The sequence below is a fragment of the Mytilus californianus genome, unplaced genomic scaffold, assembly GCF_021869535.1.
Source record: "Mytilus californianus isolate M0D057914Y unplaced genomic scaffold, xbMytCali1.0.p SCAF_15, whole genome shotgun sequence".
Taxonomy (NCBI): domain Eukaryota; kingdom Metazoa; phylum Mollusca; class Bivalvia; order Mytilida; family Mytilidae; genus Mytilus; species Mytilus californianus.
The window spans coordinates 30201146-30228298 of NW_026262637.1; positions in this window are offsets into that span (position 1 = coordinate 30201146).

Sequence of the window (27153 nt, forward strand, 5' to 3'; positions counted from 1 at the left end):
TAAAGCTTATTCTAAACAACATGTCCAGATTATGATTCCATTGAATGTCTTATTGATTATCATGACGATTTCCCAATTCCGAAAAAATTGTCCAAGAGGTAAAAATATATGTGACTATGAAAGTTACATCTTCTGGCATTTGATAACAATTTTCAAACAATCTGCACCACTTACATATGTAAGATATTTATAATAAACCTACTTCGAAGAGAATTAAGGTTCAAATTAAGACCAAAATTACCCGTGAGGTAGTTCGATCCACATTGTTTTTTTTTTTTTTTTTTACATTTAACCTTGTTACGATACTATGTGTATAAATGTGTGTGTGTAGAGAATGCAGATACTAAAAATATTTGAAGTGCGAAAATCCTACGTTATTATGTTAATATTAAGAAAGTTGTATTAGAGACTTCCAATAAAATGACATACGTACGTAACTCGACGTACGGACCTAACGGGACTGGTTATTGCCCACCATTGAATTTGATTAAAGACGTCGCTGAAGTTTAAACAAAGTATTCCAAGACTTTTAAAATTTCACACTGGAATTTACTTCCATATGAAATAATTTTATCATGTCGAAAAATGATAGAAATCTTGCATTTTTATCTATCACGTGGTTCACCAGATTCCCGCCTTTATTTTCACTGACATAAGATAACGTATAAAAACACGTATCCCATACCTATCATACGATCGAGTTGAGTTATATTTCATGGTTTTGATTATGACAATTATTTTTTAATAAACTTTGCAGATGAACGCCCCATAATGCTTATTTTTTCGTTATCCGATGTTTTTCTTTTTTTCTTTCTTTCGTTATCCATCTATTTATTATATTTGTTGCGGGGAAAACATTTATAAGGGTATTTTTCTGACAATATCAGAAACATCGAAAACAGTGCTTTTCGGAATCTGTCTCTTTATAAAGGTTGAAAATTGAGATGAAACTATCGCTTCTATTTAATTCTAAACAAATATAGTTTTCATTTATTATAAAATGTAAAATATATTGATAAAAACATCCCCATATAGATTGTATTTTAGAAGGTTTGCTCGATTAAGGATTGTTCTGTGTTGTTTTGTTTAACGGGAATGTTATTGGAGTCCTAATACAAAAGACATTTCAAGGCAATTTTTGTTTGTATCCCTGGAAGTAAAATAACTTATAGTATTTAGAACCTAGGCAATGTTAGAAGTGGAACATTACATATAAGTATTATTAGGGTGTATATAGATAGATATAAGAAGATGTGGTATGTATGGCCATTTATATAAGTGTTCATCGCATATGAATTTAACATATGCATATTTAGGACTAGATGATGAATATGAACCAGACTTTGTATTAAACCGCAGGAAGACATGTCACCCTACCCGGACACAAGATTCTGACTCCGGATCGACCAATATTTGCTCTTACTCCTAAACATTGCGTACTTGGCAGAGAGGCAGCCAATCTTCAATTTTAATCGTGCGAAGATCGAGCCCAAGACTTCCCACACTCAAGCAGTGGTGTAGCTTCCATTGACGCAATAAGCCAACCTCCTCACCAAATGTTTGACCATTGAAAAAGAGAGATAAAGATAAAATATATGCCGTGTATTTCATAGTACAGAAATATACACAGTGACGATGGTTCAAAACGTTGACTGCTTTACTCTTTACTCACTCATTCCTCATTGTTAACGTCTTGAAAAAAATAAACGCCCAACTTTCTTTCATAAAATGAACAAGGTAGATGCAAATATCTTTTTTAAGGAACAGACAACGTATACCTTGCGAAAAAATTATTCAAACAAGAGGTCATAACTGTGAAACTGAGAAGATGTCTGATTTTTTTTTACAACGAACTTGTTACTTTAGCAGGATGTAGTTTTCAACACACATTTGGCATTCTTACATTTTATGTAGTACTCTTCCTACTGACATGTACCTTGGTTAATATAAGCAAGACTTCATAATTCACCCAGTTATTATATATATTCAATGCAGTTTGAAAAAGGCTAAACGTATAAAGTTAAAAAACATAGTGGATCTTAAACTTTATTATCCCCAAATGTGTACAAACGCATTTTAGAGGAGGCCATACACAGAACTCAATTATTTTTATTTTGATCAGGACCTGTTTGTAATTGAATACTGAGAATTGTTCCTTTAACCAGCAGTTTCATTGAAATATATTGATTTAATGCGCATTAGATATATTTTTATTCCATGATAAAATTCCACAAATCTGGTTTCTTCATTGTGCCAGTGTGTGACCTATCAATAGTACGGTCACCTACCACCACCCCCTACTTTTGGGGCGTTTCCTTAGCATTGCGGTTTGTACCAGTATGTGCTCTAAAAAGATTAAGATTATATTCAACATTATAACATGCTTAAAAGAGTAGTCCGTTTGGTTGTCTGGGATGTATAAATACACAGCCACGTCCAGTTGGAGTGGGGACGTTTAGTCAAACCTAATGTAGGTGCGTACATCAGTTCTACGCGGAACAGAAGCAGGGATCCATAGGGGGCCTGTTGCAAGACAAAAACTCTGCCCTTATGTAACGTGGTCTCTTTTTCAAGGTACAATTGAAATTTATGCTGTTATCATGGTCGACCTAGTATATATATTTATATATCTATTGTATAATTTTGTTTTACGTGTCCTGAATATGTATGCAGTTTTCTTCTATTAATGTCCGGCAGCAACAATCAATTAATCAATCAATCAAAAATGTTTAAAATTAGGATTTTTCTTGCACATGTAAATACTGAAATCTATTTTGCGATTCAGATTTTCAATTAACCGTCCATTCCCTATTGGCATTGACGTATTTTAACCAAGTTGAGGCTTTGACTGCCAAGATTCAAATCATTTGCCTCACCAGAAATAAAATTAAAGTAACGATACCGTCGATTGATTGGTTGCTTAACGTTTAGTGGCAAATATTTCATGTACATTTAAATCGAGGCATTCTCTCTACATGAGGCATCAGATTTATCGTCCCCACTCTGATTTGGTATATAATATTAAACGTTTTATATTTTGAACAGAACGGAACAACGGACGCATGCACAGACCAGTAAATATAATATCCACTTGCTATCATAAGTTGGTCATAAATGATCATCCAACTTCAATTCAAAATACTCAATCAAATATTCCGTACATGTCCGTTTTTTCATACGTATTTGCTTATTACGTTAAACCAATGCATCTGTGATCTGAATTTCTATCTCTGACAAAAGTATCTTGAAATGAATTAGAAGTATGCAAAAAAAAATAAATAAGAATCAAGTCGTGTACACCTTTTACATTTCGGCGTGTTTGAAACTCTTGTTTTAATTTTATAGCTTATAAATCTAAAATGAGAATATCATCTCGCTTCAGATTCCATTATTTTTATTTTTTTCAAATTTAATTTTGATTTAGTAGCTTTAAGAATTCACCGTTTGAGAGATACATATATGGGTCAAGTGAAATGACGAATTAATGATCGGTGCATTTGATTGCCGGAAACTGAATAAAGTATTCCCTTGAAAGGTTGTTGTCAATAAAATCATCTCAATTTAATAACAAAATATATAAAAAATTAAAATTGCAGATAGTGCTAATTTTTAAATAGCATCTTTTCCAACAAAGTATGTGTATTCAACGAGCCAAACAATCATGCAGTCATTCTCCCCTCCGTCATTCTTCAATGCAATACGCCGAGATACGGTCAGATAGGTTTGTTATGTCAAATAATGTCATTCTTTTGGAAATCTCTATTAGAATATACATGATCATCAAGATGACAGGTTTAACAAAATAAAAGTACGATTAATGAGGTTTTCAACTCAAATATTATATTCCTGAAATTAAAAAGCGTGTAGAAAGAATTTGTAGGTTCTGTGAATTTTTCACTAACTGTTTTCTAGGAATTGAATTTGTTTTTGTTTTTCAAATAAATGAAATACATGTAAAAGAATTGCTGACATAAGTTTGCAGATGTTGTACATGTAGCACCTCACGCAATAAGAACATGCAATTGTAGTTACCTTATTTGAAGTTCAATAAGTATTCGTTATCGAACAAAGTTTCCGAAGGTCGGTTTATTATTAGACATGAATGAAAGGAGATGTAGGTCTTTGAAATAGACAAATAAACAATAACAAAACTTCATATGATAAAAAAATCTAAGATCAATCAACAAAAGATAGATTGCTATGCATTACAAGAAGTTCAACATTTCTCCTAGTCTACAAATATTTGGAATGAATTTAAAATGAACATATGCATTTATTTCATGTTAAATCGGCGGAATAAAATAACTTATAATTATAATAAAATTGAGAATGGAAATGGGGAATGTGTCAAAGAGACAACAACCCGACCATAGAACAGACAACAGCAGAAGGTCACCAACAGGTCTTCAATGCAGCGAGAAATTCCCGCACCCGGAGGCGTCCTTCAGCTGGCCCCTAAACAAATATATATACTAGTTCAGTGATAATGAACGCCATACTAAACTCCAAATTGTACACAAGAAACTAAAATTAAAAATAATACAAGACTAACAAAGGCTAGAGGCTCCTGACTTGGGACAGGCGCAAAAATGCGGCGGGGTTAAACATGTTTATGAGATCTCAACCCTCCCCCTATACCTCCAGCCAATGTAGAAAAGTAAACGCATAACAATACGCACATTAAAATTCAGTTCAAGAGAAGTCCGAGTCTGATGTCAGAAGATGTAACCAAAGAAAATAAACAAAATGACAATAATACATAAATAGGTTGTTTTTAAAGTCGGCATGTTACAAAATAATAACATAAGCTCTTCTGAGTTTTTATAACTGAGGAATACACTAGTACACAAGACATACTAAAATGCAAACAAAAAACAAAGTACCGGTCAACTATAATCCCGTCCCCTTTTCCAGAATGTGATCTACCGAATTAGACTTATTACCGGATTTGTACTAACATGAGCATGTAAAAAATGGATCTTTATTATTAATTTGATACCAAACAAAAAAACAATAAACTTGCGGAAAAGATGGTATACCGCAAACATGAGGTGCAGAAATTTGTACACCATATCCGGATTTCGACAATTAATGTCTCTTCAATGATGTTAGGAATCGAGACGGTATTTGGAAGGCCTCAATTTACCTCAATTTAGGATAGACTCTTGAATTTGTACACCAAGATGGTATACCGCAAACATGAGGTTCAGAAATTTGTACACCATATCCGGATTTCGACAATTAATGTCTCTTCAATGATGTTAGGAATCGAAACGATATTTGGAAGGCCTCAATTTACCTCAATAATTTAGGATAGACTCTTGAATTTGTACACCAAGATTGTATACCACAAACATGAGGTGCAGAAATTTGTGCACCATATCCGGATTTCGACAATAAATGACTCTTCAGTGATGTTAGGAATCGAAACAGTATTTGGAAGGCCATATAATTTACCTCAATTTAGGATAGACTCTTGAATTTTGAAGAGTCGAAATAGGATGAACGGATCATATAAACCCGAAGGCAAATATAATACAAGCCCAAACGAAAAAATATAAATAATTCTAAATTTAAAAAACCGTTCAAACCTATGATTGCGTTGGATAAAAAACCGCAATTTTTATACGTGTGCATGCAAAACAAATTTTTTGGAAGAGGGGTCTAAATACAGCACAAACAACATTTTCCAAAAGACCAAAAAAGTGAGAAAGTATATTTAAACAAAACTCATTTGACTAACAGGTCGAACAACTGATGTACTTAAACCCTGCTTACTGCAATTGGCGATTGCCAAATAAACGGATCACAAGATGTAAAAATGTGGATCTTTATTATTAATTTAATACCAAACAAACAAAAAAACAATAAACTTGCGGAAAAGATGGTATACCGCAAACATGAGGTGCAGAAATTTGTACACCATGTCCGGATTTCGACAATTAATGTCTCTTCAATGATGTTAGGAATCGAGACGGTATTTGGAAGGCCTCAATTTACCTCAATTTAGGATAGACTCTTGAATTTGTACACCAAGATTGTATACCGCAAACATGAGGTTCAGAAATTTGTACACCATATCCGGATTTCTACAATTAATGACTCTTCAGTTATGTTAAGAATCGAAACAGTATTTGGAAGGCCATATAATTTACCTCAATTTAGAATAGACTCTTGAATTTTTAAGAGTCGAAATAGGATGAACGGATCATATAAACCCGAAGGCAAATATAATACAAGCCCAAACGAAAAAATATAAATAATTCTAAATTTAAAACAACTTTCAAACCTATGATTGAGTTGGATAAAAAAAACCGCAATTTTTATACGTGTGCATGCAAAACAAATTTTTTGGAAGAGGGGTCTAAATACAGCACAAACAACATTTTCCAAAAGACCAAAAAAGTGAAAAAGTATATTTAAACAAAACTCATTTGACCAACAGGTCGAACAACTGATGTTCTTATACCCTGCTTACTGCCATTGGCGATTGCCAAATAAACGGATCACAAGATGTAAAAAAATTGATCTTTATTATTAATTTAATACCAAACAAAAAAACAATAAACTTGCGGAAAAGATGATATACCGCAAACATGAGGTGCAGAAATTTGTACACCATGTCCGGATTTCGACAATTAATGTATCTATAAGCAGCACCACTATTATACCCAAAGTAGCATATGTTGCAATTACTTGGACTGATTAGACTTTGGAATTGTGTAAAATATATTTGAACTCTAAAATGTTTTGGCAACTCAATCAATAGTTTGGATGGTGAATATCTTTAGGATTGCAGTCCATAAATTGTACATATAGCTGAAGAAACTTTAATCGTGGAGAGTGTTGTAAAATCGCGATGAAATACGCCTTTTCGTTTGGTTTTTTTTTTTTTTTTTTTTTTTCATTATTTTTCAAGCAACAAATATAATTTATTCCAGAAAGATGATTTCATCAATTATTTACTATAAAATGAAACAAAAATAAATCAGCTTATATTAAATATCAACTGTCTATCTTTAACCTAAATAATTCAGGTTACGTTCCCTTTTGTATTTAACCGGAACCATAATTTGCTGTGATGTTGACAATTAACTAAATTATGCTGTTTTGATTTTTGTAACTAACTATGTAAATTTGTATTAGTATTCGTGCCTTGATGTATGACTAAGTACAATATCCACTAAGTAGTTTTTGAAGTGTTTTATGCTGGAGTTTTCCGGAGATTAATTCTATTCCACATTGGAATAGAATCGAATTATTAAGCATTTCTGTTAAATTTGTCCCCTCTGTACCAAAATAGAGTAAAGTCAATTGCTATTAACAATTACGCATTATATGATGAGTTTCCGTCACCGCAAATTTGTCAAAATTTGTCAAATAAATAAATAAAATAAAAATAAAATACGGCAATATTTCAGCAAGCAAATGTAACCGCCGTCTTTACGATGTAGTTGATTAAATCTCAATAAATAACTTTAATAAAAAGGCACTGTATTATTCAGCATGCATGGCTGATTACTTGATTCAGAGAATAATGTTGCCTTTTAAAAGCTTACAGAATGTCATGATAACCTGTTTGCGAAAATAGAAAGCGTTTTAGATGTCATACTTGCTAGATATGTATTATACCTTTCTTGCAGATGACTTAATGGGAAGTATACAACTTCTAAACTGCAAGTACAAGCTAGAGAATCATTATTGGAATTCAATTTAGGTTCAGACTCATGTAATGCAATGTCTATCAAATATGAATTTCAGTAGTTCAGTCAATGTTTCTGGTCAGCTACAATTGTACAAGAGAGGTGAAAGATACCAAAATGACATTCAAACTCATAAGTCAAAAATAAACTAACAACGCCATGGCTAAAAAAAAAGACCAACAGACAAACATTAGTACACAAAACATAACATAGAAAACCAAAGAATGAGCAACACGAACCCCACACTATCTTATCAATTCTGTGTGCGATAAATGAATTATCTCTGTGATTGCTCGTGTATTGTTTGTATTGAGGTTTCCAATTGGTTTAGGTCAAGCATTTGATATGTATATGCCATTATTGTATGTTTTGCCAAAAACAGGATACACAAGTTATTAATATGAATTACTTGTACTTATTGACTTCTTTCACAGACTGATAACAAGTTTAAAAAAGCTGAGAAATCTGTGGAAAATGCGACGGAATTTCATGGGAGGGATGGACATTTAGACGGACGGACAAACAGTGGTAAACAGAATGATAAAACAGTATACCTCTTCTTCGGAGCGGAAGTATAAAAGCTTAATCTTAACAACATGTCTAGAGCATGATTCCATTGAATGTCTAATTGATTATCATGACGATTTCCGAATTCCGAAAAATTGTCCAAGAGGTAAAAAATATGTGACTATGAAAGTTACATCTTCTGGCCTTTGATAACAATTTTCAAAATTTTTTTTGATTTAGAGTAAGTAATAGCAAGTTACTTATAGAAGTTGGTAGATATACTAGAACGCCTTTAGAACAGAGAATTTGTCCACTTTGCAAGGATGGAATTGAAGATGAATTATATTTCCTGATTAAATGTATAGCTATAGAATTTAATAGAAATATACTCTTTTGTAACTTAAGTGATATAGTACCATCTTTTGTCTGAACAAGATAAATTTAGTTTCATTTTGAAAAGTAATGATACTGACATAGTGACTGTATGTGTAGCTGGAATAAGCGATATGTATGAGAAGAATGTGTATTTAAAGCAAACATAATGATGTTGAGAACTTTTATAGTATTAACGCTTTATTGTAATAGGTTGATAACACATAGTATGAATAATACCTCCACGCAATGTAGTTATATTATAAAATATGCGTCTCTTATCATTGAGAGAGTATGTCTTTGTATATTTGTCTTTGCTTTTTTTTTTTTTTGTATTTGTGTTTATTCCTGTATTGGAATTTACACCAATAAAATTATTTGATTTGATTTGATTGTTTAGAATGCAGATACTAAAAATATTTGAAGTGGGAAAATCTTATGTTTATATGTTTATATTCAGAAAATGTTATTAGAATAAATATTTAAGCCTTTTTCTCTAATTAGAAAGGTAAATATGCTAGATATACTTACTGGAGGTGTGATGAGATGATTAAAGCTGTTAATTTTCTCCATGATGATATTTTTGTACGTTTCGGCAATAAAGTTTATCGACAGGTTGTAGGTATTCCTATGGGCACCAATTGCTCCTCTTGAACAGCAGACTTGTTCTTGTACTGTTATGAATCACAGTGTATGACCAAACTCAGTAAAGACCCGTCTAAATTGCATTTAATTGATAAATTCAACAACTCTTACCGTTATCTTGATGATATTTTTTCGTTAAATAATCAAGAATTTTCTAAATATACTGCCGAAATTCACACAAAGGAACTTACTTTTAATAAATCAAATATAAACGGTGATCAATGTTATTTCCTAGATTTAGATATTTCAGTTTTACACTCTACACTAAAATTTACGACAAAAGGGACGATTTTTCGTTCCCTGTTGTTAATTTTTCTTTTTTTTTGGACGGTGATGTTCCTTTAGCACCATCTTACGGTGTTTATATATAACTCGTTCGCTATGCCCGTGTTTGTTGTGACATTTTGAGTTTCAATGAACGTAATCTATGTATTACTGGTAAATTATTAACATGATTAAGTCAGGGATTTCGCTACGACAAATTACCTAAAATCTTTACTAAATTCTTCAATAGATATAAAGATTTGGATTTCAAGTTTGGCTTACCTGTAGAAAACTTATTTCAAACGGGATAGCACATCCTAATTTTTACGGAGATGTTGTTTACCGAGCCCGGGAATTTAGAAACGATCAGGGTAAACTTATCGATCCTTTAAATAAACTTATTCTAAAAGGTTACTTATTCAACACTATATTAGATCTTTGAATAATGTTTTTATTGGTATTAATATTGATTTTGTTATCAGTAAACTAGAATCAAACTAGATATTATATTTATATACATATGCACATTCATGGCTCTACAATATGTCGATACCTGTATCTTGGCATTGCATAAGGTCATGTTTTTCTCTGACTGTTATTGACGTCTTTATACAAAATCCATTGGATATTGGATGTGTACTGATTGATATTCTAGTCTTGGATGCATGTTTTTTTTATTAGTTGTTATTGGCTATGAACTAGCTGTCAGTAACTGCAAGTACTCTCAGATATGTATTTTGTGTCGTTTTTTGTTGTGGGGATGTATAAGTAACCTGCCACGTCCGCTCTGTGTTTTTGTGAGAAGTATTTCTATTTGTATCCATCTGATGAGTTAAGCCTTTTTTAACTGATTTTTACAGTTTGTTCTTATGTTGTATTGTTACACCAATGTCCCAGGTTAGGGGAGGGTTGGCGCCTTCAAACTAGTTTAACCCCGCTACATTCTATATGTGCCTATCCCAAGTCAGGAGACTGTAATTTAGTGGTTGTCGTTTTTTGCTGTTTCTCGTATTTGTTTTTCGTTTATTGTTTTTGCATAGTTTGTTCTTCTGTTGTGCTGTTACACCACTGTCCCAGGTTAGGGGGAGAGTTTAGTGCCAACAAACTAGTTTAACCCCGCCACATTCTGTATGTGCCTGTCCCAAGTCAGGAGCCTGTATTTCAGTGGTTGTCGTTTGTTGCTGTGTAATATATTTGTTTTTCGTTCATTATTTTGTACATAAATTAGGCCGTTTTTTCTTGTTTGAATTGTTTTACAATAGTCATTTCGAGGCCTTTTATAGCTGACTATGCAGTATGAGCTTTGCACAATGTTGAAGGCCGCACGGTGACCTATAGTTGATAATTTCTGTGTCAATTGGTATCTAGTGGCGAATTGTTCGATTGGCAATCATACCACATCTTCTTATTCTTATATGATCATCAAAGATGACAGGTTTAACCAAATAAAAGTACGATTAGTGAGGTTTTCTACTCAAGAATTATAATCCTGAAATTAAAAAGCGTTTAGAAAGATTTGTTAGTTCTGTGAAATTTTTACTAGCTGTTTTCTAGGAATTGAATTTGTTTTTTTGTTAAATAAATGTAATACATGTAAAAGAATTGCTGACAAAGTTTGCAGATGTTGTACATGTAGCACCTCACGCAATATGAACATGCAATTGTATTTACCTTATTTCAAGTTCAATAAGTATTCGCTATCGAACAAAGTTATTGAAGGTCGATTTATTATTAGATATGAATGAAAAGAGATGTATGTCTTTGAAGCAGACAAATCAACAACAACAAAAATTCATAGGATAAAAAATCTAAGGACCTCAACCAAAGACAGATTTCTATGCATTACAAGAAGTTCAACATTTCTCTCTATCTATTAATATTGAGAATGAACTTAAAATGAACATATGCATTTATTCTATGTTAAATCGGCCGAATAAAATAAAATATAATTAAAAGTTGTATCTAAAGTCGGCATGTCACGAAATAATAGCATAAGCTCTTATGAGTTTTTATAACTGACGAATACACTAGTACACAAGACATACTAAAATACAAACATAGTACACTGTCAACTACAATCCAGTCTCGAATGTGATCTACCGACTTAGACTTTTTGCCGGTTTTGTACTAACATGAGCAACACGACAGACTTTTTGCCGGTTTTGTACTAACATGAGCAACACGACAATTGGCTCATGTGGAGCAGGATCTGCTTACACTTCCTAAGCACCTGAGATCACCCCCAGTTTTTGGTGGGGTTGGTGTTGCTCAGTCTTCAGTTTTAAATGTTGTGTTTTGTGTACTGTTGTTTGTCTGTTTTTTTTTTAGTCATGGCGTTGTCAGTTTATTTCGACCTATGAGTTTGAATGTTGAATTGTGAAAAATATATTTGAACTCTAAAATGTTTTGGCAACTCAATCAATAGTTGGATGCAGAATATCTAAAGGATTTCAGTCAATTTATTGTAGATCTAGCTGACGAAATTTCAATTGTGCAGAGTTTTGTAAATTCGCGATGAAGTACGCCTTAGAGTAAAGTCAATTGCTATTAACAATAACGAATTATACGATGAGTTTCTGTCACCAAAAATTTGTCAAAATTTATCAAATAAATAAGGAAAATATATTTTTACGGCAATATATGTTCGCCAAGTAATGGTTACCGCCGTCTTTATGACGTATTTGATTAGATCGCAATGAATAACTTTAATGAAAAGGCACTGTAACTTTCAGAATTCATGGCTGATTACTTGATTCGAATAATGTTGCCTTTTAAAAGCTTACAGAATGTCGACATGATGATCTGTTTGCGAAATAAAAGCATTTTAAATGTCATATTTGCTAGATACGTATTATGCCTTTCTTGCAAATGAATTAATGGCAATTATACAACTATTAAACTGTAAGTACAAGCTAGAGAATCATTATTGCAATTCAGTTAAGGTTCAAGTAGACAATGTCTATCAAATATGAATTTCAGTAGTTCAGTCAGTGTTTCCGAGGTTATTCGCGCTGCCAGCAGTTTGAAACCGGATTTGAATTTAAGAAATAAGCATTTATTTTAAGAATCCAACACCCCAAAAATGTAATACCTTCATAAAGCTACACAAATTTTGAAAACAGTTAGCAATCTTTCGAAATTTCAATAGATTACGATATACCTCCATCTCCAGTTTCTATTACTAAACCTTTACAATAAATTCCTACCTCTCAATTTTTATGTTCTTGCTCAGTAAGTAGACGAAAAATGTTTTCATATTGAAAATGATTACAAGGAAATCTTACTCAAGTTTAGAAACATGTGTGCGTCTTGGACGTGTTAAATCTCATATCAAAGTTACGAACAAATACAGGTATGTCGCAACATTCAGTTTTTTTTCACAAATGTACAGAATGTCGACATATAGATATTCAAATGTAACATGACTATGTGAACCTGGACAGCTACAACTGTATAAAAGAGGTGAAAGATACCAAAGGGACATTCAGACTCGTAAGTCAAAAATAAACTAACACCGCCATGGCAAATAAAGAAAAAGACAAACAGACAAACAACAGTACACAAAACATAGAAAACCAAAGACTAAGCAACACGAACCCCACAATACTTTGTAGATTTTGTGTGAGATGAACGAATTTCCCATTGGTTTAAGTCAAGAATTTGATATAGATATGCCATCATTGTATTGTTTTTCACAAAAAGGATACAAAAGTTATTAATCTGAATTACTTGTACTTATCGACTTCTTTCAAGCTCTGATTTGTAGTTCCTGAGGAAAATGCGACGGAATTTCATGGGAGGGGGTGGACATATAAACAGACAGACAGACAATGGTAAAACAGTGTACCCCTTCTTCGGAGCGGAAGTATAAAAGCTTAATAAAACAACATGTCCAGAGCATAATACCATTGAATGTCTTATTGATTATCATGACGATTTCAGAAAATTTGTCCAAGAGTTAAAAAAAATATGTTACTATGAAAGTTACATCTTCTGGCCTTTTATAACAATTTTCAAACAATCTGCACTACTTTAGATATGTATGACAAACCTAATTCAAACAGCATTAAGGTTATCTTCAAAATAAGACCAAAATTATCCGTGAGGTAGTTCGGTCCACATTTTTTGAAAAGTTAATCTTGTTACAGTATAATATGTATATAAACAAGTCTAAAATGAAGGCAACGTTAAAACCTATGATTCCGTTGGATAAAAACCGGAAAATGTTGTTTGTGCTGTATTTAGACTCCTCTACCAAGAAATTTGTTTTGAATGCGCACGTATACAAATTGCGGTTTTTATCCAACGCAATCATAGGTTTGAACGTTGTTTTCAATTTAGACTTGTATATATATCTATTTTGTTACATCTTGTGATCCGTTTATTTGGCAATCGCCAATGGCAGTCAGCAGGGTTTAAGAACATCAGTTGTTCGACCTGCTAGTCAAATGCGTTTTGTTAAAATATACCTTTTCACTCATTTTGGTCTTTTGGAAAATGTTGTTTGTGCTGTATTTAGACCCCTCTACCAGGAAAGTTGTTTTGCATGCACACGTATAAAAATTGCGGTTTTTATCCAACGCAATCATAGGTTTGAACGTTGTTTTCAATTTGGACTTGTTATATATATATATATATATATATATACAGCACAAACAACATTTTCTAAAAGACCAAATGAGTGAAAAAGTATATTTTAACAAAACGCATTTGACTAGCAGGTCGAACAACTGATGTTCTTAAACCCTGCTGACTGCCATTGGCGATTGCCAAATAAACGGATCACAAGATGTAACAAAACAGATCTTATTATTAAATTATTACCAAACAGAAAACAATAAACTTGCGGAAAAGATGGTATACCGCAAACATGAGGTGCAAAAATTTGTACACCATATCCGGATTTCGACAATAAATGTCTCTTCAGTGATGTTAGGAATCGAAACGGTATTTGGAAGGCCATTTAATTTACCTCAATTTAGGATAGACTCTTGAATTTTGAAAGAGTCAAAATAGGATGAACGGATCATATAAACCCGAAGGCAAATATAATACAAGCCCAAACGAAAAAATATAATCAAGTCTAAATTGAAAACAACGTTCAAACCTATGATTGCGTTGGATAAAAACCGCAATTTTTATACGTGTGCATGCAAAACAAATTTCTTGTTAGAGGGGTCTAAATACAGCACAAACAACATTTCCAAAAGACCAAAAAAGTGAAAAAGTATATTTAAACAAAACGCATTTGACTAACAGGTCGAACAACAAATATTTTTACACCCTGCTGACTGCCATTGGCGATTGCCAAATGAACGGATCACCGATGTAATAAATGGATCTTAATTATAAATTAAATACTAATCAGAAAACAATAAACTTGCGGAAAAGATGGTATACCGCAAACAAAAGGTGCAAAGATTTTTGTACACCATATCCGGATTTCGACAATTAATGTCTCTTCAGTGATGTTGGGAATCGAAACGGTATTTGGAAAGCCATACAATTTACCTCAATTTAGGATAGACTCTTGAATTTTGATGAGCCAAAATAGGATGAACGGATCATATAAACCCGAAGGCAAATATAATACAATCCCAAACGGAAAAATATAAACAAGTCTAAATTGAAAACAACGTTCAAACCTATGATTGCGTTGGATAAAAACATATATATATATATATATATATATATATATAAAATGACTGAATAATAGCCAACGATAAATCTTACTGGGCGATGGATCATATAAATATGATACAGTACACTACAAAATATAATATATAACCACTCTAAAAGGGTACAACATCACCAAAAAATGACAATAAACGAACAAATGTAACTATAAATATTTCGGATAACAGATATCCTTCATCAGTATGAGCACGATGTAAAATGAATCAGATCAATCTATTCTGACTCCAAAATATCTTTCTGAGACACTACTACATCGATCTATTAAGGACGGTGTCATATCAACAGATCTCTACTGTAAACATACAGATAAACATCAGTACCTTACTCCCCAAAGCTGTCACCCCAAACACTGTACAAAAAGTATCCCGTACAGTCAAGCTCTCAAAGTACAGCGGATTTGCTCCTCTGAAGAGGCTGTCACTAAACGGTTACAGGAGCTTCGCGGTTTTTTTACCAAACGAGGTTATAAGAAATTAGACATAGATGAGGGATTTGCGCGTGCTAATAACAATAGCCGCAATGACCTATTACAGTACAAACAGAAGAGGCGCATCAAAATAGTTCCGTTTGTTTTAACATACAATCCCGCCTTTACTAACCTTTCACGTTTGATCCATGCCAATTGGCAAACTATTGCCAAGCACCCAAAATTGTCCAAGATCTTTCCCAATCCTCCTGTCTTAGCTTTTTGGAGACTAGCAAATCTGAAATACTTAATTGTGAGAGCTGACGTCTCTTCTAATAAAAGCTGTTTAACTGCAGGATGGTGCAAGTCGTGTGGTAACAGACGATGTCTGACTTGCCAACAAATACTGAATACTCAAACATTTACTTGCCACTCCACTGGGTCTGTGTACACTATATTTTGTAATGTAACTTGCAAAACACAGAATGTTGTATACCTTCTTCAGTGTTGATGTGGCATGCAGTATATTGGCGAGACAGAACAGCCATTCAACAAACGCATGAATGGTCATCGAAGTGACTACACCTGCAAGCCCGACCTCCCCATAAGTCGTCATTTGAGATCACCTGGGCACGCCCAAGCTGATCTCAAAAACCTTACAATCACAATCATAGACCACAAAGAGGGTTGGTCAAGGGCCGAAATACTTGCTCGGGAAAGGTTTTGGATAAGAAGGTAAGAACAGTTTCCCCAAAGGGCATAAATGACAAAAAATAGAATGAGTCACTCATTTTCCATACCATCACTCATTTTCCAGACATCATTTGTTTCCAGTTACTCCGGTTTTCTTACTTGACTATTACACTTTTAAGGATTCGTTTGGAATTTTTGGAATTTTACTAGTTTAAAAGCCAGGGTTCTTTTCATTTGGTAGGGATGTACAAGTACGCATCCACGTCCAATTTTTTAACCTTAGCCCAAATTTACTATTATTTTTTCTTTTCATTATAAAACTGCTATTTATTTGGGATGATAAACACGCAGCCTCTGTTTGACATATTTTACCAGCTTATATCGATCAGTGCTGGTTTTTTTTTTTTTGGGGGGGGGAATGTATTTACACGCAGTTGATGTAACATCTTAACTGACGTCATTTTGGAATTTCAGAGTTGTGCCAATTCATATCTCTAATTACTATTTTCATTTAGACCTGTCTTTAAGTCGTTTTTTAGAAATTTAAAAAATTTATTAGCGTATCTACATATGATGTTCGGGTGAAACTGTTTCACTTTTTTTATTGTTTAGAATTCAAGATTGCTATAGTTTGATAATCAGAATAGATTGATCTGATTCATCTTACATCGTGCTCATACTGATGAAGGATATCTGTTATCCGAAATATTTATAGTTACATTTGTTCGTTTATTGTCATTTTTTGGTGATATTGTACCCTTTTAGACTGGTTATATATATATATATATATATGCGTTTTTATCCAACGCAATCATAGGTTTGGACGTTGTTTTCAATTTAGACTTGTTTTTATTTTACTGTTTGGGCTTGTATTATATTTCCCTTAGGGTTTATATAATCCGCTCATCCTATTTTTAATCTTCAAAATCCAACAGTCAATCCTAAATTGAGGTAAATTATATGGCCTTCCAAATACTGTTTCGATTCCTAGCATCACTGAAAAGACATTAATTGTCGAAATTCGGATATGGTGTACAAATTTTTGCACCTCATGTTTGCGGTATACCATCTTTTCCGCAAGTTTATTGTTTTCTGTTTGTTATTAAATTAATAATTAAGATCCATTTTGTTACAACTGGTGATCCGTTTATTTGGCAATCGCCATGGCAGTCAGCAAGGTTTAAGAACATCCGTTTTTTGACCTACTAGTCAAATGGGTTTTGTTAAAATATACTTTTTCACTTTTTTGGTCTTTTGGAAAATGTTGTTTGTGTTGTATTTAGACCCCTCTATCAAGAAATTTGTTTTGCATGCACACGTATAAAAATTTCGGTTTTTATCCGACACAATCATAGATTTAAACGTTGTTTTCAATTTAGACTTCTATATATATATATATATATATATATAAGTGCCTATAAATAGCAGCACACGACATACAAATCTGTGGGAGTGTGGATTAATCAGTACAGAGATTAATTCAATTACACAAATAAAATTATAGATTGCCTAACAATGTTATTTTAACACACTATTTAGTATGTAAATATAAGAATGTTTAAAATATTTACAAAATGATGAAAATAAACGCAATATTTCGCTAGACTAACTAGCTTTATCAAGCGTGCATCTATCCAGGTGAAATCGGATGTAGATGATAAGAAACTTTTGCAGCTCAATGTATATGTTGCACTTGAATTTAGCTGCCTTGAAAATAATATATAATTTGGATGAAGTTCAAGATTTTTACAAAATTGGTAGTTGAAGTTTGCAACGTCCATTGGCCAATATTACAGGATAAAAAGGACGATGCTGTGTACTCAATTATTCTTTATCTTTCCTGTATCTTTTCTCATCTTTTTCCTTAAGACCATCAGGTTCTAAAGTGTGGAGTTGGTGGATCCAAAAATTTTCTCTTCTCCTTCTCACCGTGGTGTCCCACTCGGTGTTGACTTCTATGATTTGGAAAGTAACATTATCAAAAGAATGTTTCGTTGAACGAAGATATCTTGTGAGAGGACAGTTTTTGTTGGTTTTGTACCATGAATGATGGTTATTGAGCCGAATATTAAATTTATCCATTGTTTCTCCCACATACTGAATGCCACAAGTGTTACATGTTAATATATAAATTGAGTTCTCCGTTTTACAGTTGGAATTTGAGTAGATGGTATAATTTTGTTTAGTAACGGAGCTGATGAAAGAACTGCTTGTATTGGCAGCTTTACAACACAAGCAGTTCCTTCGACCACATTGTTTGTAGCAACCGGGAGATGGAGTAGGCTGCTTTGCTAATACAGATGTCACTAATTTGTCACGGATGTTTTTAGGTCTTCTGAAGGCCATGACTGGTGGTGAGGAAAATACTTTTTTAAGATTTGAATCATTTTCTATAATTTTCCAATGCTTCTGAACAATGGAAGACACATTTTTAAAATCAGGATGGTAAGTGAGTACAAGGGTGTTCTGTTAGCTGCTTTATTCTTATCTTTGTACTCTAGAAGTTCTTGGCGACTAGTTTTGTTTGCTCCTTCGAAAGCGCTATCAATGATGTTGTTATTGTATCCTCGAATAACTAGATGTTTACGTAGTTGTCCAAGTCTAGCATTTTGCGTATTTTCAGTAGAGCATATTCTCTTGATTCGCAATGCCTGGCTGAATGGGATGCCACGGGAGCAGTGTTAAGGATGGCAACTTTTAGGAGAAAGGAATTGATGTTTGTCCGTTTGTTTGGTATGAAGGTCCGTTATAATGGTTCCGTTCTTGATGTAACTCGTAGTGTCGAGGAAGTTTATTTTCTCCATAGATGATTCATATGTAAATTTTATTGAATGGTGGAAAGAGTTACAGTGTCCTAGAAATTCATTAAGATGTTCTTGTGAATCTGTCCATTTGAAATCAATATCGTCAATGAATCGGAACCATGATAATGGCTGGTATGGAGCACTAGCCAAGAGGCGTTTTTCAAGTTGGCCCATAAATATGTTGGCATATGACGGGGCCATTCTTGTGCCCATACTAGTAACGTCTATCTGGAGATAATGTTTTTCATTGAAAAAAAAGATGTTGTTCTCTAGCACTAGTTTCAGAAGTGTAACAAGGCACTCAGTAGGAGGATTTTTGTCACTACGAGTGTTCCATACCTCTTCACACGCTGCTATTCCTTCGTCTTGTGGAATTTTGGTATATAAAGAAGACACGTCCATGGATGCAAGTATTGCTTGGTAGAGGATTGAGGCTTTCCATTTTCTTTAGATAATCAGTCGTATCTTGAATGTAAGAGGGTAGTTCTTTCACATGAGGTCTTAGATGATGGTCTACAAATTCTGATATCTTTTCAGTTGGATGACTATTGCTGAAACAATTGGTCGACCTGGATTGCCCGTTTTATGTATTTTAGGCAACATATAGAATCTTCCGGACTTAGCTTCGTTCTCAAGAGGTCGGAGATAATCAAAGGTGTCATTGTCTATATGCTTTTTGTCGAACATCTCTTGAAGGATGGTGTTGATCCTTCGAATAGTATTTAGTGTTGGATCTGTGGTTAATTGTTTATAAAAAATTGAGTTTGAAAGTTGGCGATTTCCCTCTGCTATGTAATCTGTTTTATTCATGACAACCACAGCGCCCCCTTTGTCGGCAGGTTTTATTATGATATCCTCTTGATCTTTTAACGCGTTCAAAGCGATGCTTTCTGACTTGGATAAATTATAATTTCATGTATTTGTTATACAGGACTTTATATCAGACCTCACGTAGTTAATAAATGACTCCAAGTTATCATTTTTACTCTTAGGTGGTTTCCATGAACTTGTTTTCTTATATTTTTGGATGGGCGTGACTTCTTCATTGGTGTCAGTATCTGAATCTGTTAATCCAGCTTCTTCAAGGTTTTTCTTGCCCCTATTGTAGAAAAAATCTTTCAAACGTAAACGTCTAGCGAATTGGTCTAAGTCCTCGTCTAGCTGAAAGTTATTTACATTTGATGGGATAGGACAGAAGTTTAAACCTTTACTTAAAAGAGATTCTTCAGCACGTGTAAGTTCTTTAGATGACAAATTTACAACAATGCTTTCAGTTTTTTGTTTCCGTCTTTTGAATTTTCTTTTTCTAGGGACCTTATGGTTTGTTGTATTGATATCATTCATATCCTGATTTAAATAGACAGTGTGAATTTTATCTCTTTGAAATGTATTCCTTTGTTTTTCTTTATGTTTGGATAGTTCAATTTTTTCAATATCTGCGAGGCGACGTTTTATTCTTGGTAAATCGTCATGTGAAATGTGACTAATGTTGATGATATCTGATATTTCATTTACAATTTGTCTTTAATTTGTGGTTGTAAAAGAAAGTAACAGTTGAAGTAGCTGGATTGAACAGTTAAACAGAATTTCATTCCAACGGCTCATGAATCTTTTGGATTTATGTCCCGGTGCCTGGGGACTCACTTTGATGTTTAAACCTTTTGGTACAGTTCTACTTTGAATATATTTTTTTAAGTTTGATAAATGATGTTCAGTTTGTAGTTTCTTTTTAGTTAAAGATCTTAATTTCTTGAAATGCAGTGCGCTATCCATGTTGTAAAGATAGCGATAGATTTGAATGGATTACACAAACATTTGTGAAATGCGTGCTACTGAAGATAATAATATAAGTGCCTATAAATAGCAGCACATGACATACAAATCTATGGGAGTGTGGATTAATCAGTACAGAGATTAATACAATTACACAAATAAAATTATAGATTGCCTAACAATGTTATTTTAACACACTATTTAGTATGTAAATATTAGAAAGTTTAAAATATTTACAAAACAATAAAAATAAACGCAATATTTCGCTAGACAAACTAGCTTTATCAAGCGTGCATCTATCCAGGTGAAATCGGATGCAGATGATAAGAAACTTTTGCAGCTCAATGTACATGTTGCACATGAATTTAGCTGCCTTGTAAATAATACATAATGTGGATGAAGTTCAAGATTATATACAAAATTTGTGGTTGAAGTTTGCAACGTCCATTGGCCAATATTACAGGATAAAAAAGACGATGCTGTGTATTAAATTATTATTTATCTTTCCTGTATCTCTTCTCGTCTTTTTCGTTAAGACCATCCGGTTCTAAAGTGTGGAGCTGGTGGATCCAAAAGTTTTCTCTTTTCCTTCTCGCCGTGGTGTCCCACTCGGTGTTGACTTCTATGATTTGGAAAGTAACACTATCAAAAGGATGTTTCTTTGAGCGAAGATGTCTTGTGAGAGGACAGTTTTTGTTGGTTTTGTACCATGAACGATGGTTATTGAGCCGAATATTAAATTTATCCATTGTTTCTCCCACATACTGAATGCCACAAGTGTTACATGTTAATATATAAATTGAGTTCTCCGTTTTACAGTTGGAATTTGAGTAGATGGTATAATTTTGTTTAGTAACGGAGCTGATGAAAGAACTGCTTGTATTGGCAGCTTTACAACACAAGCAATTCCTTTGACCACATTGTTTGTAGCGACCGGGAGGTGGAGTAGGCTGCTTTGCTAATACAGATGTCACTAATTTGTCATGGATGTTTTTAGGTCTTCTGAAGGCCATGACTGGTGGTGAGGAAAATACTTTCTTTAGATTTGAGTCATTTTCTATAATTTTCCAATGCTTCTGAACAATGGATGACACATTTTTAAAATCAGGATGGTAAGTGAGTACAGGAGTTGTTCTGTTGGCTTCTTTATTCTTATCCTTGTACTCTAGAAGTTCTTGGCGACTAGTTTTGTTTGCTCTTTCGAAAGCTGTATCAATGATGTTGTTATTGTATCCTCGAACAACTAGATGTTTACGTAGTTGTCCAAGTCTAGCATTTTGCGTATTTTCAGTAGAGCATATTCTCTTAATTCGCAATGCCTGGCTGAATGGGATACCACGGGATCAGTGTTTAGGATGGCAACTTTTAGGAGAAAGGAATTGATGTGTGTCCGTTTTTTTGGTATGAAGGTCCGTTATAATGGTTCCGTTCTGGATGTAACTCGTAGTATCAAGGAAGTTTATTTTCTCCATAGATGTTTCGTATGTAAATTTAATTGAATGGTGGAAAGAGTTACAGTGTTCTAGAAATTCATTAAGATGGTCTTGCGAATTTGTCCATTTAATATCAATATCGTCAATGAATGGAAATCATGATAATGGCTGGTATGGAGCACTAGCCAAAAGGCGTTTTTCAAGTTGGCCCATATATATGTTGGCATATGACAGGGCCATTTTTGTGCCTATACTAGTGCCGTCTATCTGGAGATAGTGTTTGTCATTGAAAGAGAAGTTGTTGTTCTCCAGCACTAGTTTCAGAAGTGTAACAAGGCACTCAGTTGGAGGATTTTTTTCACTACGTGTGTTCCATGCCTCTTCACACGCTGCTATTCCTTCGTCTTGTGGAATGTTGGTATATAAAGAAGACACGTCCATGGATGCGAGTAAAGTATTGTTTGGTAGAGGATTGAGGCTTTCCATTTTCTTTAGATAATCAGTCGTATCCTGAATGTAAGAGGGTAGTTCTTTAACAGGAGGTCTTAAGTGATGGTCTACAAATTCGGATATCTTTTCATTTAGGTGACTATTCGCTGAAACAATTGGTCGACAAGGATTGCCCGTTTTGTGTATTTTAGGCAACATATAGAATCTTCCAGCCTTTGCTTCGTTCTCAAGAGGTCGAAGATAATCAAAGGTGTCATTATCGATATGCTTTAGGTCGTACATCTCTTAAAGGATGGTGTTGATCTTTCGAATGGTATATAGTGTTGGATCTGTGGTTAATTGTTTATAAAAAATGGAGTTTGACAGTTGGCGATTCCCCTCTGCTATGTAATCTGTTTTATTCATGACAACCACAGCGCCCCCTTTGTCAACAGGTTTTATTACAATATCCTCTTGTTCTTTTAACGCTTTCAAAGCGATGCTTTCTGACTTAGATAAATTATAATTTCTTTTATTTGTTATACAGGACTTTATATCAGACCTCACGTAGTTAATAAATGACTCCAAGTTATCGTTTTTACTTTTTGGTGGTTTCCATGAACTTTTTTTTCCTAAATTTTGGGATGGGCGTGACTTCTTCATTGGTCTCAGTATCTGAATCTGTTAATCCGGCTTCCTCAAGGGGTTTCTTGCCCCTATTGTAGAAAAAATCTTTCAAGCGTAAACGTCTAGCAAATTTGTCTAAGTCCTCGTCTAGCTGGAAGTTATTAACATTTGATGGGGTAAGACAGAAGTTTAAACCTTTACTTAAAAGAGATTCTTCAGCACGTGTCAGTTCTTTAGATGACAAATTAACAACAATGCTTTCAGATTTTTGTTTCCGTCTTTTAAATTTTCTTTTTCTAGTGGTCTTATGGTTTGTTGTATTGATATCATTAATATGCTGATTTAAAGAAACAGTGTGAACTTTATCCCTTTGAACTTTATTCCTTTGTTTTTCTTTATGTTTGGATAGTTCAATTTTTTCAATATCTTCGAGGCGACGGTTTATTCTTGGTAAATCGTCACGTGAAATGTGACTACTGTTGATGATATCTGATATTTCATTTACAATTTGTCTGTAATTTGTGGTTGTAAAAGAAAGTAACAGTTGTAGAAGCTGGATTGAACAGTTAAACAGAATTTCATTCCAACGGCTCATGAACCTTTTGGATTTATGTCCCGTGCCTGGGGACTCACTTTGATGTTTAAACCTTTTGGTACAGTTCTACTTTGAATGTAATGTTTTAAGTTTGATATATGATGTTCAGTTTGAAGTTTCGTTTAAGTTATAGATCTTAATTTCTTAAAATGCAGTGCGCTATCCATGTTGTAAAGATAGCGATAGATTTGAATGGATTACACAAACATTTGTGAAATGCGTGTTATTGAAGATAATAATATAAGTACCTATCAATAGCAACACATGACATACAAATCTATGGGAGTGTGGATTACTCAGTACAGTGATTAATACAATTACACAAATAACCACAGATCCAACACTAAATACCATTCGAAAGATCAACACAATCCTTCAAGAGATGTACGACCAAAAGCATATCGATAATGACACCTTTGATTATCTTCGACCTCTTGAGAACGAAGCAAAGGCTGGAAGATTCTATATGTTGCCTAAAATACACAAAACGGGCAATCCTGGTCGACCAATTGTTTCAGCGAATAGTCACCCAACTGAAAAGATATCAGAATTTGTAGACCATCACTTAAGTCCTCATGTTAAAGAACTACCCTCTTACATTCAGGATACGACTGATTATCTAGAGGAAATGGAAAGCCTCAATCCTCTACCAAACAATACTCTACTCGCATCCATGGACGTGTCTTCTTTATATACCAACATTCCACAAGACGAAGGAATAGCAGCGTGTGAAGAGGCATGGAACACTCGTAGTGAAAAAATCTTCCAACTGAGTGCCTTGTTACACTTCTGAAACTAGTGCTGGAGAACAACAACTTCTCTTTCAATGACAAATACTATCTCCAGATAGACGGCACTAGTATGGGCACAAAAATGGCCCCGTCATATGCCAACATATTTATGGGCCAACTTGAAAAACGCCTCTTGGCTAGTGCTCCATACCAGCCATTATCATGGTTTCGATTCATTGACGATATTGATATTAAATGGACAAATTCGCAAGACCATCTTAATGAATTTCTAGAACTCTCTCCACCATTCAATTAAATTTACATACGAAACATCTATGGAGAAAATAAACTCCCTTGATACTACGAGTTACATCCAGAACGGAACCATTATAACGGACCTTCATACCAAAAAAACGGACAAACATCAATTCCTTTCTCCTAAAAGTTGCCATCCTAAACACTGCTCCCGTGGTATCCCATTCAGCCAGGCATTGCGAATCAAGAGAATATGCTCTACTGAAAATACGCAAAATGCTAGACTTGGACAACTACGTAAACATCTAGTTGTTCGAGGATACAATAACAACATCATTGATACAGCTTTCGAAAGGTCAAAAACAAAACTAGTCGCCAAGAACTTCTAGAGTACAAGGATAAGAATAAAGAAGCCAACAGAACACCTCTTGTACTCACTTACCATCCTGATTTTAAAAATGTGTCATCCATTGATCAGAGGCATTGGAAAATTATAGAAAATGACTCAAATCTAAAGAAAGTATTTTCCTCACCACCAGTCATGGCCTTCAGAAGACCTAAAATCATCCGTGACAAATTAGTGACATCTGTATTAGCAAAGCAGCCTACTCCACCTCCCGGTTGCTACAAACAATGTGGTCGAAGGAATTGCTTGTGTTGTAAAGCTGCCAATACAAGCAGTTCTTTCATCAGCTCCGTTACTAAACAAAATTATACCATCTACTCAAATTCCAACTGTAAAACGGAGAACTCAATTTATATATTAACATGTAACACTTGTGGCATTCAGTATGTGGGAGAAACAATGGATAAATTTAATATTCGGCTCAATAACCATCGTTCATGGTACAAAACCAAAAAAACTGTCCTCTCACAAGACATCTTCGCTCAATGAAACATCCTTTTGATAATGTTACTTTCCAAATCATAGAAGTCAACACCGAGTAGGACACCACGGCGAGAAGGAGAAGAGAAAACTTTTGGATCCACCAGCTCCACACTTTAGAACCGGATGGTCTTAACGAAAAAGACGAGAAGAGATACAGGAAAGATAAAGAATAATTAATACACAGCATCGTCTTTTTTATCCTGCAATATTGGCCAATGGACGTTGCAAACTTCAACCACACATTTTGTATATAATCTTGAACTTCATCCACATTATGTATTATTTACAAGGCAGCTAAATTCATGTGCAACATGTACATTGAGCTGCAAAAGTTTCTTATCATCTACATCCGATTTCACCTAGATAGATGCACGCTTGATAAAGCTAGTTTGTCTAGGGAAATATTGCGTTTAATTTTATTGTTTTGTAAATATTTTAAACATTCTAATATTTACATACTTAATAGTGTGTTAAAATTACATTGTTAGGCAATCTATTAATATATATATATATATATACAATGTATATCACCTCTGAAATAAAAATAGAAATCAAGATGATCAAAGGAAGTGATTTCTTGTCGGATTAAAAAAATATCATCTAATAAATTAAGTTTTCGGTTAAATGAATTTTTATATACATGATCAAGTTTACATTGTATTATGTACATCAAAAATACTACAACTTTCGACCATTATTCAAATATCTTATGAGATTGAATGTCCCTTTAGTAACCCTAGCCCCTTTTTGAAATGGTATTCAAATTTTTTTGATGTTTCAGATATATTTAATGGTTACTGGAAAATGTTCAACACTTACTTAAGTCTGGTATAAATTAGTGGTGTTAGGCGAGTTCAGTAAATAAGGCAGTGAACTTTTTTTTATATTGTATATAACGCAACTTAATAAATTTTTAAAATGACTTATTTGTTTTGTAAAACCAAGAATTTAACATTATAGAGACTTCCATAGAAATCTTTGATAACCTATTAAAAAAGGAATTGCGTTCCAAAATTGCAGTAACAATTTAGGTTGATTAATTACGTTTTGTCAAAATTAAAGACATGGCATACAAGAAGCACCTTAATAAGGTTTAATTACCTCAGTACAGGTGTGTTTCACAGGTAAACAGAAAATCCTATTTTTCTTTAAACTCGTATATTATTTTTCTAGTGAATTCAAAAAGACTTGTGATTTAAGGTTTACAGGATGCTGTTTAATTTTCAAAGAATGTTATTTAAGATTTATTACTCTTTGACCAGGTGCGCTCTTTTAAATGTAGTGCCCCAAGCTGCATGAATTACTTTACAGTTTACCCCTAATCAGAAGA